The sequence below is a fragment of the Podarcis filfolensis genome (genome assembly GCF_964270895.1).
Source record: "Podarcis filfolensis genome assembly, chromosome: 17".
Taxonomy (NCBI): domain Eukaryota; kingdom Metazoa; phylum Chordata; class Lepidosauria; order Squamata; family Lacertidae; genus Podarcis; species Podarcis filfolensis.
Window position 1 is genome coordinate 34,747,193 of NC_139621.1, and position 14,602 is coordinate 34,761,794.

Below are 14,602 nucleotides of genomic sequence, written 5' to 3' on the forward strand. Positions count from 1 at the left end.
AAGAAGAAGAGACAGCTGATGGACACAGTGTGTTTAGAAAGCATTCCAGGACCACCCCTTCTCCCAGAACCCGGTGAGCATTGAAAGTAGAAGAGCAGAAAGCTCAAAGACAGAGGGCACTTTGCAGCACCCATTGCTGTGACGCATGAAAGAGGAAGGGGGTGGAGACTCACTTGGGGCAATGCCATTATTCCAAGACGCTGCATTGCTAAGCCTCTCTCTGTGACTATTGAATAAAAAGCAATTGGTAAGAACTTTTCCTTGTCTTCTCTGTTCCTGCCATCCTGCAGTGGGGGTTAGATCCTCTGCAGCCTGACACTACCCATTTTTCTCTGGCTCTGCGCTTATGCTTTTAACAGTAATTGGACACTCAGATATAGACGTAGCATATACATGAGCAATAAAAAATATCTACTGAATATCTGTGTCCCAAGGGGTCATTGGGTAGTTTTTGTTTTGATTATGTATTTCTGTTGTGATTTTATCCTGTGAACTGCCCTGAGACCTGCATGTACAGGGCGGTATACAAATTTAATAAATAATAATAATATCTTAAAAAGCAGAGACATCACCTTGCCAACAAAGGTCCATATAGTAAAAGCTATGGTCTTCCCAGTAGTGATGTATGGAAGTGAGAGCTGGACCATAAAGAAGGCTGATCGCCGAAGAATTGATGCTTTTGAATTATGGTGCTGGAGGAGACTCTTGAGAGTCCCATGGACTCCAAGAAGATCAAACCTCTCCATTCTGAAGGAAATCAGCCCTGAGTGCTCACTGCAAGGACAGATCCTGACGATGAGGCTCCAATACTTTGGCCACCTTATGAGAAGAGAAGACTCCCTGGAAAAGACCCTGATGTTGGGAAAGATGGAGGGCACAAGGAGAAGGGGACAACAGAGGACGAGATGGTGGGACAGCATTCTTGAAGCTACCAGCATGAGTTTGACCAAACTGTGGGAGGCAGTGGAAGACAGGAGTGCCTGGCGTGCTCTGGTCCATGGGGTCACGAAGAGTCGGACACGACTAAACGACTAAACAACAACAATAATATCTGTGTACCAGGTAATAGACGCAGAAGTAGCATGGGGAAAGGTGGAAAGCCTGCTCCAGTAAGTCCTGTTCACCCTCATATATGCCATGAGGACTGGAAACTTTTAAACATGAAATATGGAATTCTGAAAAATTTTGTAATTTTGTAGATTACTGAATATTGCACAGAAAGCAAGCCATTACCATTCAGGAAACCCAAATAGCGATACAGTAAACCAAGATCCCTGTTATGCTCCAGGGTCCCCATAAACTAGGGCTGATACAAACCTACTTGTTATCTTTTTTGCTATCAGGAAAGATTACTCACAGCATCCGTGTGTTGTCTCATCATCATTCTCAGTAATGACGGCTGCAGCTTGTTGTGGGCATTTAATGTAGCCTTTACTGGCAACATAAAAATGATTCAGAGGAGGCTTTGACAATACAGTGCAAGAGGCTGCAACAAAAATGTTTCATTTTGTTGCTGTAGGTCTGGTGTGTGTGTGTGTGTTTATGTGTGGGTTGTTGAGAGAGAAAGTATGTGTGTTTCTGTGTAATAAATTCCTTTGGCACAAAAAATGGTAAGAGTAGAATAGGGAGCAAAATTAACAGAGTTACCAAACGAATTCTTGTGTCCTTTTTAGCAGCTTGATGTGCAAAAACCAGCAGGCAACACTTTTCACACCATGGAAATGAGCATCAGTATCTGCTCTGTCTGCAGATCAAGCTGCTATTAAAGGTACAGGAGCACTAGTCACTACAGAGTTGGAAACTACGTCAAACCAGCTAGACTGGTGACTGGGAGTGGCCACTGAGACCATATAACCCGTCCTGAAAGATCTACATTGGCTCCCAGTACTTTTCTGAGCACAATTCAAAGTGTTGGTGCTGACCTTTAAAGCCCTAAACGGCCTCAGCCCAGTATACCCGAAGGAGCATCTCCACCCCCATCGTTCAACCCGGACACTGAGGTCCAGCACCTATGGCCTTCTGGAGGTTCCCTCCCTGCAAGAAGTGAAGCTATGGGGAACCAGGCAGAGGGCCTTCTCGTTAGTGGCACCCACCCTGTGGAACACCCTTCCTTCAGATGTCAAGGAAAGAAACAACTATCTGACTTTTAGAAGACATCTGAAGGCAGCCCTGTTTAGGGGAATTTTTAATGTTTGAAGTTTTATTCTGTTTTTGGTATTCTGTTGGGAGCCAACCAGAGTGGCTGGGAAAACCCAGCCAGATAGGTGGGGTATAAATAAATTATTATTATTATTATTATTATTATTATTATTATTATTATTATTATTGCTGCTGCTGCTGCTGCTGCTGCTGCTATCTTAAATGTGCATGGTCAGTCCACTGCCTCCTACAGTTTGGTCAAACTCATGCTGGTAGCTTTGAGAACACTGTCCAACCATCTCGTCCTCTGTCATCCCCTTCTCCTTGTGCCCTCCATCTTTTCCAACATCAGAGTCTTTTCCAGGAAGTCTTCTGTTCTCATGAGGTGGCGAAAGTATTGGAGTCTCAGCTTTAGATCAGCCTCATTGTCAGGAGCTGGACTGCTTTATGAACCAGCTGATTCTCAACCATCTCAGCTCCACCTCAAAAATGCCACAGGGGAGAGAACATCACCAGCAATAGCTTCTGTCTGCCCGTGTTTTTGGGGAATGCATCAAGGACCTCCGTGGTGGTAAATGTTCCCTACTGGCAGAGCCAGACAAAGGGACACGCCCACCACATCCAAACCCCCTTCAGTGCAGCAGATTGGAGGTTTCAGTATCTCTGCCAGTCTCTCGTTCCAAACTCAGACTCAAGCCATATGTATTTATCATTTCAATAGAATTATTAAAGTAACAAGATTTGCACTATTGAAATTGAGCTGCGATGCCTCAACTGATTGCATCAGGATGACCCTTCCTAATTTAGCTTTCACTGTGTTGCTGCCACTCCAAAGTTCAGGATTAAAACAAACACACACACTTGATTATTTGCTGAGCTTACCTGACCTTTCGTATAGGGTCTGCTTCTTGACCTCCAGAGATTTTAAGACCCCTAAAACTTTAAGATCTAGGCACCTGCTTAGTCTGCTTCCTGGGAAAGCAAGCTTTGACTATACCATATAATAGAGCAGGGGTCCTCAAACTTTTTCAGCAGGGGGCCAGTCCACTATCCCTCAAAACTTGTGGGGGGATGGACTATATTTTGAAAGGGAAAATATGAATGAGGGACGATGAGTGGCATGTGAAAGGGCTCCAGAGGGGGGGCTGCTTTAAATGGCGGCTGCTCAAGAGGGGCGCTCAGCCTACTGCGGCTCCTGTGTCTTGTGAGCGGCAGGGGCTGGCACCAACAAAGCCCAGCCCCCTTCCTTCTCTAGGCAGGGCGGGGAGAAGCCAGGAGAAGGGAGGGAGGAGGCACCGCCGCCACCGCCATGTGAAGGAGAGGGAGGGAGAGGGAAAGAATGCACACAATGGAGATCCATGTGCTGGTGATCCATGTGGTGATTCCCGGACCGTCTGTGGGCTGGATTTAGAAGGCAATTGGGCCTGATACAGCCCACAAGCCTTAGTTTGCTGACCCATGTAATAGAGGGACATTCTGCTCAGAGATCACCAGCCAAACAGGTTTCCTCTCCATTGAAAGGAAATGGAATAACAGCTGACTTTAATAGACACCAGATATTGAGCCATCTGTGTTTTGTATTTACAGTGGAGGACTAAGATTGGAACAGTAAATACATGGCAGAAAAAAGGTTCTCTTAGAAGACTCTCTGCTGAACACAATATACAGATTTGTGTGTGTGTGCACGCACGCACATGCACACACAGCAGAATTAAAGGAAGCAATAAAAACAATATCACTCGAATAGATTTGCAGGGTCAGATGGACTGCTAGCCAACAAGCCTTATAAAACAATGAGCAGATATCCTGAACCCATTCACTCAGGCAATTTTCCAAGGGGATATGAAGCCCATTCTGATGAATGACATTTAAAAAAAGAAAGAAATGATAAAGCACCAAAAGAAAATGAGAAATTGCAGACCCATGCTTCTGCCTGTTGTGCTGCGGGAGAAAGACAGCCATTACCAACGACTTAAAGAAACAACCACCAATATTTTGAACGCTCAGCGCATCCAACATTTATAAACATGAGAAGAAGAAGAAGAAGAAGAGTTTGGATTTGATATCCCGCCTTTCACTCCCTTTAAGGAGTCTCAAAGCGGCTAACAATCTCCTTTCCTTTCCTCCCCCACAACAAACACTCTGTGAGGTGAGTGGGGCTGAGAAACTTCAAAGAAGTGTGACTGGCCCAAGGTCACCCAGCAGCTGCATGTGGAGGAGCGGAGACGCGAACCCGGTTCCCCAGATTACGAGTCCATCGCTCTTAACCACTACACCACACGATATAAAATTGTGGGGGGGGGGGATTCCTCCCCACTAACGACCACTTTGGAGAAAGAATGGAGGGCTCAATCCCTTTACCTCCAGGACAATTGGGGGGTGGTATTTGTGGCTCTGAGACAACATCCTAGAGGGCTCCCAATGTCAACTTCCCCATGTGATTATTCCCCACATAGTACCCTCTGCCACTGGCCAAGCTAGTGTTTGCACACTAATGCCAAGAGGGTTCAGTGGTGACAAAGCAATGAGCCATTCTTTGCTGGAGTTGGGTGCTGCTTTCCAAAATTCGTGAATCTGCAAGTGAGGCTACTCATGAGGGGCAGGTGTAAACACTGGCTTAGATCAGGCCTGCTAATAGCCAGGACTTGCCAACAAAAGTCCGTATAGTAAAAGCTATGGTTTTCCCAGTAGTGATGTATGGAAGTGAGAGCTGGACCATAAAGAAGGCTGATCGCCGAAGAATTGATGCTTTTGAATTATGGTGCTGGAGGAGACTCTTGAGAGCAAGAAGATCAAACCTATCCATTCTTAAGGAAATCAGCCCTGAGTGCTCACTGGAAGGACAGATCCTGAAGCTGAGGCTGCAATACTTTGGCCACTTCAGGAGAAGAGAAGACTCCCTGGAAAAGACCCTGATGTTAGGAAAGATGGAGGGCACAAGGAGAAGAGGACGACAGAGGATAAGATGGTTGGATAGTGTTCTTGAAGCTACCAACATGAGTTTGACCAAACTGCGGGAGGCAGTGGAAGACAGAAGTGCCTGGCGTGCTCTGGTCCAGGGGGTCACGAAGAGTCGGACACGAGTAAACGACTAAACAACAACAACAAATAGCCAGGAAGGGGCGGAGCCTTCAGCTCATATATAAACTCTCAATCTGAGTTGCTTCACTGCTGAAGCAACATCTTCCTCCAAGCCCCAAGACAAAGACTGGACAAATGGACAAGGAGCTACTAGTGGGGATCCAACATAACTCTCTTGCCCAGTGTGTCTGCACTCCAGGGATCCACTTTATTAAACAGAGTAGTTTAGAAAGGCCAGACCTTTATAAATGACTTGACAACAACAAGCAAAATCACCCTAATTTCCTTGTCATAGGAGATCATCGTTCCCATTGTTCCTCCATCTTGGCACTGCCAGGCATGTTAAGAATCAAAAATTGCTGATGAGCTTAGATCTATTAAAAAAAAAAGAACAGAGTTGGGTATCTTCTACATACTGACAGTTCCCTCTAACCTTCAGGCAATCCCCATGCGGCTCTGTCTTTCAACAGAGGGAAATAGCTGGGAGCTCAGGGGTAATAGCTGGAGCAGGGCTGCCACCAGCCCTCCCTTGCTGTCAAGGTCCAGGGAATCCTTTCCCTCCCCTGGTGGCAGCAAAAAAAAAACACGTAACAAGAGGAGTCTTTACCACTGAATTTATTCAGTATTCACAGAGAGAAAGAAAGGAATGCAGCCCCTATTAAATAATGGTGTCAGGGCCGTGTTTACATGGGGGTGCAAGGGGTGCGGGGCACCTGGGCGCTGAATTCTGGGGGGCACCAAATGTATGCCTACTGTATACCAGTCCCTCTCGATTGGCGGAAGTGAAAAGCAATGGAACGAAAGTCCCCACCTGTGATGGCCTGGGAATCAGATTCAGAGGCTGAACCTGAGGAATCCCAGCCTGCACAGGAGTCCCCACCTCCAGGACCGGCTGAGCCAGGGCTGGGGCTTGAGCCTGAAGGGTTCTCACCTGTGCTGGATCCTCAGGTGCAGGCACCAGCTGAATCTGCTCTGGCTCTGGAGGTGATTGAGGACCCATTGCCTGCAGGTGCTCCACTCTCAGCCCCGTCAGGGGAAGGTGAGGTTGCCTCTGGGTCCGGTAACCCTCCAGCCTCTCCTGAGCTGCAGAGGCCCAGGGCAGAGAGGCGGAGGGAACTAAGTTATCACAGGAGGAGTCCTCGCCTCCAGGCCAGGGGAAGAGAGTCACCTGTGGACCGGGGCTGCCCTATGCCTCAGAGCAGATAAAAGCCAGCAAGCCCCAGTCCCAGGTTGCAGGAGCAACCTGTTCCTGCTGGCACCCTGTCATGCTCGGCTGCCAGAGTTCCTGACCTCGCCTGACTCCTTGCCTTGGACCCTGCTTCAGCCTTGATGGACAGCCTCCATACCACACCCTCGACCTCGGACTGGACTCAGACCATGGCGCATGGTAACCCCCCAGGACCAGCACACCACCCCCCTCTTCTGTCATTAAAAGCAGTTCAGTTATTTCTGCTGCGGCGTAGTTACAGGTGAGCAATTTTCTTCCCTCAAAAAAGGTCAACAACTTTAAGTTCACACCCCCCTAAAAATTGGGGGGGGTGGCTAAACTAAAATTGGGGGCACTGGGCGGATCTTTGCACCCTGGCAGCACATATGCTAAAGACGGCCCTGAATGGCGTTGCTCCGAGTAAAGCCCAACCCCCTCCATCTCTCTTATCCTACGTCATTCCTGTGCTGGCTAATCTGGGCTTACTGCCTTTGAGCTTTCTGTTCTTCTACTCTCAATGCACGCCTAGTCCTTAGAGAGGGGGCTCAGGAATGCTCTCCAAAGACACTGAGTCTGTCAGCTGCCTCTCTGCTGGGGATTCTTTTTCCTGTTGTTCCTCTCCCAATATTTCCCAGCTTCTCCCCTCTGCAGACTCTGAACTATGTCCTTCTGTTCTAAAACTATTGTCCTCCTGTTCTTGGGAAGGTTCAGGAGAAGGAGGGTGCCCCCCACCTTTCCTCCCCAGTCCAACCCCTGGCACTTGTACTCCATGGCAACTGGCCACTGTCCCCCTATACCTAATGGTGGGGCTGGTGAATGGCCCTGCAACTCCACTGGAGCTACTACTGTCTCATAGAGAGAGTAAAGCCCAGTCAAAAAGGTTCCTCATGGTGATGTAGTTTACCCTTTCATCTTTACAGACGGAATGAAATCTGGAGGATCGTTTTGCCTACAAAAAACAAAGAGTTGGTTGGGATCCATATTCTAAGGAAATGCAAATGTTATGTGAATTATTACATATCCAGTGTGTGGACATCTCTGTTTACTCCACAATGCATCATTTTCTCTGGTTGCTATATTCATGCAATCCTTGGGTGGCCAAGAGGCAGAAGCAACCCTAAAGAAAACTGCTGGGCTGGTGAGGAGAGATTGGTGACTTTCTGACAGCTTTCTGGTGCCTTGGGTGGGCTGGCTCAAACTGTTGTTTGAGAGGCAGCATAAGGTGATGTGTGGATTTGCTAGGTCATTGGAGGAAGGGAAGAAACTGTACAGTGAAACAAGGAAATATGAAGAACGCTGAGGTCCTCGTCCATTAGAACTCCTGTTCAATGTCTCTTAAGTCACAGGCAGCAAGTCCTGAGATTCTCAAGGCAAAGTTTTGATGTGTCTGATTCCTGACTATAGTCTGAGTGTTACATGAGTCTTCACCCCAGAATCCTCCTTTGTGCTGCTGGTCCCACATGCCTGAGAGATGCTAGATTACAATCATCAAAACTTTGCCCTGAAAATCTCAGGACTTGCTGCCTGTTATTTTAGAGGACCCCAGTACACTGGGACATAGGCTAGGCCAAGGATAGGGGAACTTGATGCCCTTCAGATGTTATTGGAATCCCATCAGTTCCAGCCAACATGGTCAATGGTCAGGGATGTTGGGAGGAAGAGTCCAGCAACCTATGGAGGGCGACACATCACACACCCTGACATAAAGTGCAACTACAGATGTTCACTTTCAGTCTTGTTACTCATGAATAGTAGTGAGGAGCTTCCCTCAGAACTGGACTCTTCAAACTCAATCTGCCAGCGAAGCAGAATAGAACCTAGTGGATTTTCGGTGGAGCATGGATAACTGAGAGTTGATTGACTTTCCAAACTGCCTATCAGACAAAGAAAGAGAGAGAAATATAAAGTACTGGCTCGTGGCCAGCCCTATTCAGATGACCTCTTTGGACTGGACCACTCCCACTCTCCATTCCAGGCTGTGTTAGGCTCTGCTTCCAGATTAACCCTCATGTGCTACATTTATGTGATTCCACTGACTAGCAAGGGCGGCCAACTCCCAAGAGACTGTGATCTACTTAGAGAATTAAAAACTGGCAGTGATCTACCGCCATTTTGGGGGGGTTCAGGTCAAAGTTGTTGAGCATTTTTTAGGGAGGAGGAAAATCCCAATTTTAAGGGTATTGGGGGAGGAAGAGAAACAACAAATTGCTGAGGAAAAATAGCCTCACTGAGTAAACTCTGTCTTCCGTTCTGCCCATTGTTCAACAGTGGAGGGCAGGGCCAGATTCGATTTTACCAACGATAAAGAAAGGGACCCAGCGATCGACTGCAATCTACCAAAACCTCCTGGAGATTCACCAGTAGATTGCAATCGACCTGTTGGACATCCCTGGACTAAGGTATGCCTCAGTCCTCCTTTGGGATTCGGTTTCCCAGTATTGAGTTTTAACACTTGTCTGGTCCCAATAGTGCCAAAAGCTGTTCTTGCAGCCAGTTGTCAACGTGTGAATAAAGTCAGGTCTACGTTTCTAACAATGATTCTGCTGTTTCATACGTCCCTGTGCAACCTGAGAGCTAAATGAGAAAATAAGTAAAACTCTGAACTAACCAGGCAGCCAAATTTTGTACCAGATCCCCAGGAAGAAAAATATCTGCAGCACTCCTGCATTCTTCTTAGGATCCCTTCCAAGTCAGAAATCTGAAACTGGTGCCGACTCCAAAATTAGCTTAGAGTCAATTTACTTTACGGGAAAATATCCAAAAGGACATGGTTACATATTGACATTGCCTCCCATTTGCAGCTTATAATGCAGTAATTTAGATGGGAATTAAATTACAGGCCAATATAAATGAGGCTGCCAAATCTAGTAGAGTGCTCCTTGCAAAATGAACTTTGAAAGACCGCACTGGGCCCATGTATATACAAATATCGTCTGATGAGCAGGGCAGATGTAGGGAAGCATCCCTTCCAGATTTTATAATGACAAAATTGAGTGCTTGGACATTTGGCCTTCTCAATATTAGTGCCTTCAGTCCCTTGGACTGTTTGGTTGATGCTGCCCTTCCTTTGCTGGTTTCTGCCTTAAAAATTACACACTGCTGTTCTTAACTTGCTGCACCATGATTGGCTGCCTAAATTATACAGTAAGCCTACTTGGCTTTCCCAGATACTCTCTGTATCAGGGCACTCAGGGGTTGAAAAAAACAGGTTAGGAGAGCTGGAATGCAGTTACTCATAATAATAATAATAATAATAATAATAATAATAATAATTTATACCCTGCCCTCCCTGACCAGAGCTGGACTCAGGGCAGCTAACACCAGTAAAATTACAATAAAAACATAATTGGGGGGGAACCAATTTAAAATACAGCTTCATTTTAATAGTAGCCCATAGATCAAGACCATAAGGGGAGGGAAACATAAGGGTCAGACTGAGTCCAAACCAAAGGCCAAGCGGAACAGCTCTGTCTTGCAGGCCCTGCGGAAAGATGTCAAGTCCCGCAGGGCCCTAGTCTCTTGTGACAGAGCGTTCCGCCAAGTCGGGGCCAATACTGAAAAGGCCCTGGCCCTAGTAGAGACCAATCTAACCACCTTGTGACTTGGGACCTCCAAAGTGTTGTCATTTGTAGACCTTAAGGTCCTCCGCGGGGCATACCAGGAGAGGCGGTCCCATAGGTACGTGGGTCCTAGGCCGCATAGGGCTTTAAAGGTCAAAACCAGCACCTTAAACCTGACCCTGTACTCCACCAGGAGCCAGTACAGTTATTAAGACACAAGCAGAGTCCTGGCGGATCAGGCCAAAATCCTCTCTAGTCCAGCATCCTGTTTCTAACAGTGACAAACCAGATTATAGGGACAGAACTACCTAAATTGTATAGAAACTTATTCATGTATGCTACTGCAGCGGCAAGAATGTTACTCGCCCCAAAATGGAAAGAAGCAGAAGTCTCAGCGCAAGAAGAATGGATACAAAAACTTGTGGAACATGCAGAAATGGCGAAACTTACCGGAAGACTAAGAAATCAAGATAACAAACTTTTTTTATAAAAGAATAGAAGTGGCTTATTGAATATTTACAGATAAATTGTAAACAGATAAAAACACTGGTGGGATTGTTGTAATAACCTGCAGTTTCGTAAGAGTATATGTTTAAAGAATATAAATAAATGAGTAAGTTAGTTAAGTTGGATATGCAGAAGATATTAAAAATAAATTTAAGGAACTGCAGAAAGGGGGGGAGGAAGTCAAGTTTTAAAATGTCAAAATGATTGTAAAATCAGTGAAATGTATATATCTGAAAAGTATAAATAAATAAATAACAAAAAATAAAAAACAGTGACAAACTAGATGTCTGTGGGAAGCCCATAAGAAGGGCTTGAGTGCAAGAACACTCTCTTCACTTGTGATCCCCAACAACCAGTATTCCAAAGTAGTGTTGGTTTCTGTTTATTCCACTGTGCAGTGCTTGGAGTCACAAGACTCTGTTTTGCATTCCAGGGATTCCAGGCTGTTGGAAGTCTCACAGAAGACGGGAGACGGATGTGATGTTACTGGTTTCCTGTTCCTTTGTTTTCCAGTTGCACTAGTCACACTACAGCGATCCTTTGTTTTCCAGTCACACTACAGCGGGTGACGCTGTGGTCTAAACCACTAAGCCTATTGGGCTTGCTGGTCAGCAGTTTGAATCCCTGCGACGGGGTGAGCTCCCATTGGTCTGTCCCAGCTCCTGCCAACCTAGCAGTTCGAAAGCACACCAGTGCAAGTAGATAAATAGGTGCCACTGCAGCGGGAAGGTAAACATCATTTCCATGCACTCTGGTTTCCATCACTGTGTCCTATTGCGCCAGAAGTGGTTTGTCATGCTGGCCACATGACCCTGAAAGCTGTCCATGGACAAACACCAGCTCCCTCAGCCTGAAAGCGAGATGAGTGCAGCAACCCCATACATGCCTTTGACTGGACTTAACCGTCCAGGGGTCCTTTTACCTTTTACCACCTCATAGATCTCACTTCTTTTGGTAGCAGAGAGCATTGTTGAATTCTGCTAAGCTTCACTGCACCTGAGTCAAAGGAGACAGCCTTGAGATGAAGGGCAAAGTGTTAAGGCTAGCGTTGGGAACAGATACAGATTAGGGACTAATTGCATTGTCTAGAACTGTGCATGAAATAAACATGCTTCAGATTGAATCCAACATATTTTAATGATGTTTGCCAGACACTGTTATGCTGCCAAGGCCCTTGAATATGTCATTTAAAATATTTCTTTATTTTGCGTTTGAAGGACTCCTTTGATTATGTTACTGGGGGAAGAGTTTACATGCACAAAAATACAATTAGGAGTAATTTCTGTTTTATCTCAGCATGACTAGTTTATCATAATGTTTGCAATTTGCTGAGCAATGTCTCTCTTTCATAAGCTCTGGGGCTATTTGCAGCTGATCAAAATATTTTAGAGAAGATTTCGTAAACTGGCCCTGCTGTGCCGGCAAACACACAGTCACTCACCACCGTTTAAATGAGGATGTACTATAAAGGAACTCTAAATGCTCTCATAAACCCGTTGAGAATACTCTTGCAATAAAGTTCACATTTTAAAAGATGACTTTGTTAGAAGCGGGAAAAGTCAGCAAGGTTGAACACAACAAAAAACCTTCCCAACAGTGTGCCATTGTCAGCGAGGACACCCCCGTACTCTCACTTTTGCATAACCCGCCCCACTCTTTTGACTGGTTTGTGCTCTTTTGTCAGGCACCAGAAGATCCAAACCTCCATGGTAGATTGACAGGAATGGATAATACAAGGAAAGTTCTTACCAATGTTGTTTATTCAATATTCACAGAGAGAGGCTTAGACATGCAGACTCTTGGAGTAATGGCGCTGCTCCAAGTAATTCTCCACACACACCCTTCTCTCCTACTTCCTCATTCGTCAACAGCACAACCCCCCTTACGGTTGCCTCTTAGGGCTATCTGTCTCCATGCCCTTTGCTCTCCTACTTTCAATGCTCGCTGGGTTCTGGGAAGGGGAGGTCTGGAAGGCTTTCCAGAGATAATGTGTCACCCAACTGCTCTGCCTCCTCCTCCTCCTCTCTCATTAATTTCCCCCTCACCACTGTTGCAAATCTAGATAGACTGTTTTCCTCTTCTTTGGAGGGATCAGGCTGGGGAGGCAGTCTCCACCATTGCGCCTCTGTCCAGTCTCTGACATCTTTGCACAATAAGAGTGCATCTTAATAACCCATCACAAATAAAGCATGCACCCTGCAATAAATAGGGCTCCATTTACGTGGGTGAGGAACTCCCAGACTGTGGCTAGATTCAGCCCTTGGTGCCTTTGGATCATAGAATTGTAGAGTTGGAAGGGAACCTGAGGATCATCTTGACCAACCCCCTGCAACGCAGGAATATGCAGCTGTCCCATACAGGAATCGAACCTGCAACCTTGGCATTATCAGCACCACACTCCAACCAACTGAGCTACCTTCCTGGGGCCTCTTCACTCCTACCTTCACTCCATGTGGCAATTAGGCTTAGAAATAAAGGTACCATTGCTTCTGGCTCAACAGAATACAGCGACGGAAACCAGAGCGCACGGAAACGGCGTTTACCTTCCTGCCACAGTGGTACCTATTTATCTACTTGCACTGGCATGCTTTCGAACTGCTAGGTTGGCAGGAGCTGGGACAGAGCAATGGGAGTTCACTCCATCGAAGGGATTCAAACCACCAACCCTCACCCTATCCCTCTCAGAGAAATCAGCCTTAGCAAAAAGAGACTCATTTGTAGGGGACCTTTATTTTAAGAAAGTCTAAATGCCGGGGGGCAGAGCTGATGTGTGCATCCTGCAAGGCTGACCCAAAGGTACCGTATTTTTCGCTCTATAGGATGCACCCAACCATAGGACGCATCTTGTTTTAGAAGGGGGAGAACAAGAAAAAAAAATTTCCCCCTCTCTGCTCAGCGCCCCTTCAGTGAAGCGGCAGGAGAAACAGAGCCCCTTCCATTTCTCCTCCCGCTTCACTGAAGGGGCGCTGCGCAGCTCTCCCTCTCTGCTGAAGCCGGGAGAGTCTTGCTCTCCCGGCTTCAGCAAAAGGAACCCGAAGCCTCCGGAGAGCAGCGGCAGCTCCCGCTGCGCTCCGGAGGCTTCAGGCGGCTATCCCTGAAGCCTGGAGAGCGAGAGGGGTTGGTGCGCATTGACCCCTCTCGCTCTCCAGGCTTCAGCGAAAGCAACGCGAAGCCTCTGGAGCACAGAGGGAGCACTCCCTCTGCGCTTCGGAGGCTTCGCGTTGCTATCGCTGAAGCCAAGGAGCCTGCATTTGCTCCATAGGACACACACACATTTCCCCTTAATTTTTGGAGGGGGAAAAGTGTGTCCTATAGAGCGAAAAATACGGTACTTGTCGGCCTTTGGAAAGCATTCCAAAAATTTGGCCAGTACAAAATTCAGCCAGGTCAATTTTGACCAGGATTGACTTTATGGAGCATTTGACTCCTCTCTTATATCAATTCCACTTACTTCCAGTCCACTTCCCAACTCAGGTCTATTAATTTCAATGGGTCTATTATGAGTAAATTTTAGTTGAGCACAACCCTATGTACCAATATTCCTATGTTTTGAGTTACAACTCCCATCAGCCCCACATAGCACCAGGTTGAAGAAGGCTTGGCTTAGGCAAACATATCATGTTTCCAATAAACACCCCCTTTCCCGAACAATGGTTAAATATAGATTTGAGAAATACCATAACTATGACTTACTGGACAGCAAAGAATGCAATATTTTTTCCTCAGGTCTCCAGTTGCCCCTGATTACTTTTCCAAGCAATGTCCTTTGACTCTGTACCCTCAGGAACTCAGTGACTCCTCTGACCTTAAACCAATTAAATTTTATTTGGCACCCTTGAGCAGATCTGTAGTCACAACAGGAACAATTATTCAGCGGCAGGGGACCTGGAATGTTTTTCTTTGCTTGTTGGCTAAGATCCTACTTAATAACTAAAATACAGCAACGTTATGGAAGAGGGCAGCCTTCTTCATCTTCTGATAGCAGGGTGGCAAGACTTCAAAGAGGATCACGAATGTCTGTTGAGGTATTAAGAAAAAGAGGTAAGGCAATTATAGCCTGCCATTCAGTGCTATTCAGGCGAGTTTTCTGTTTCCTTTATTGAGAAAA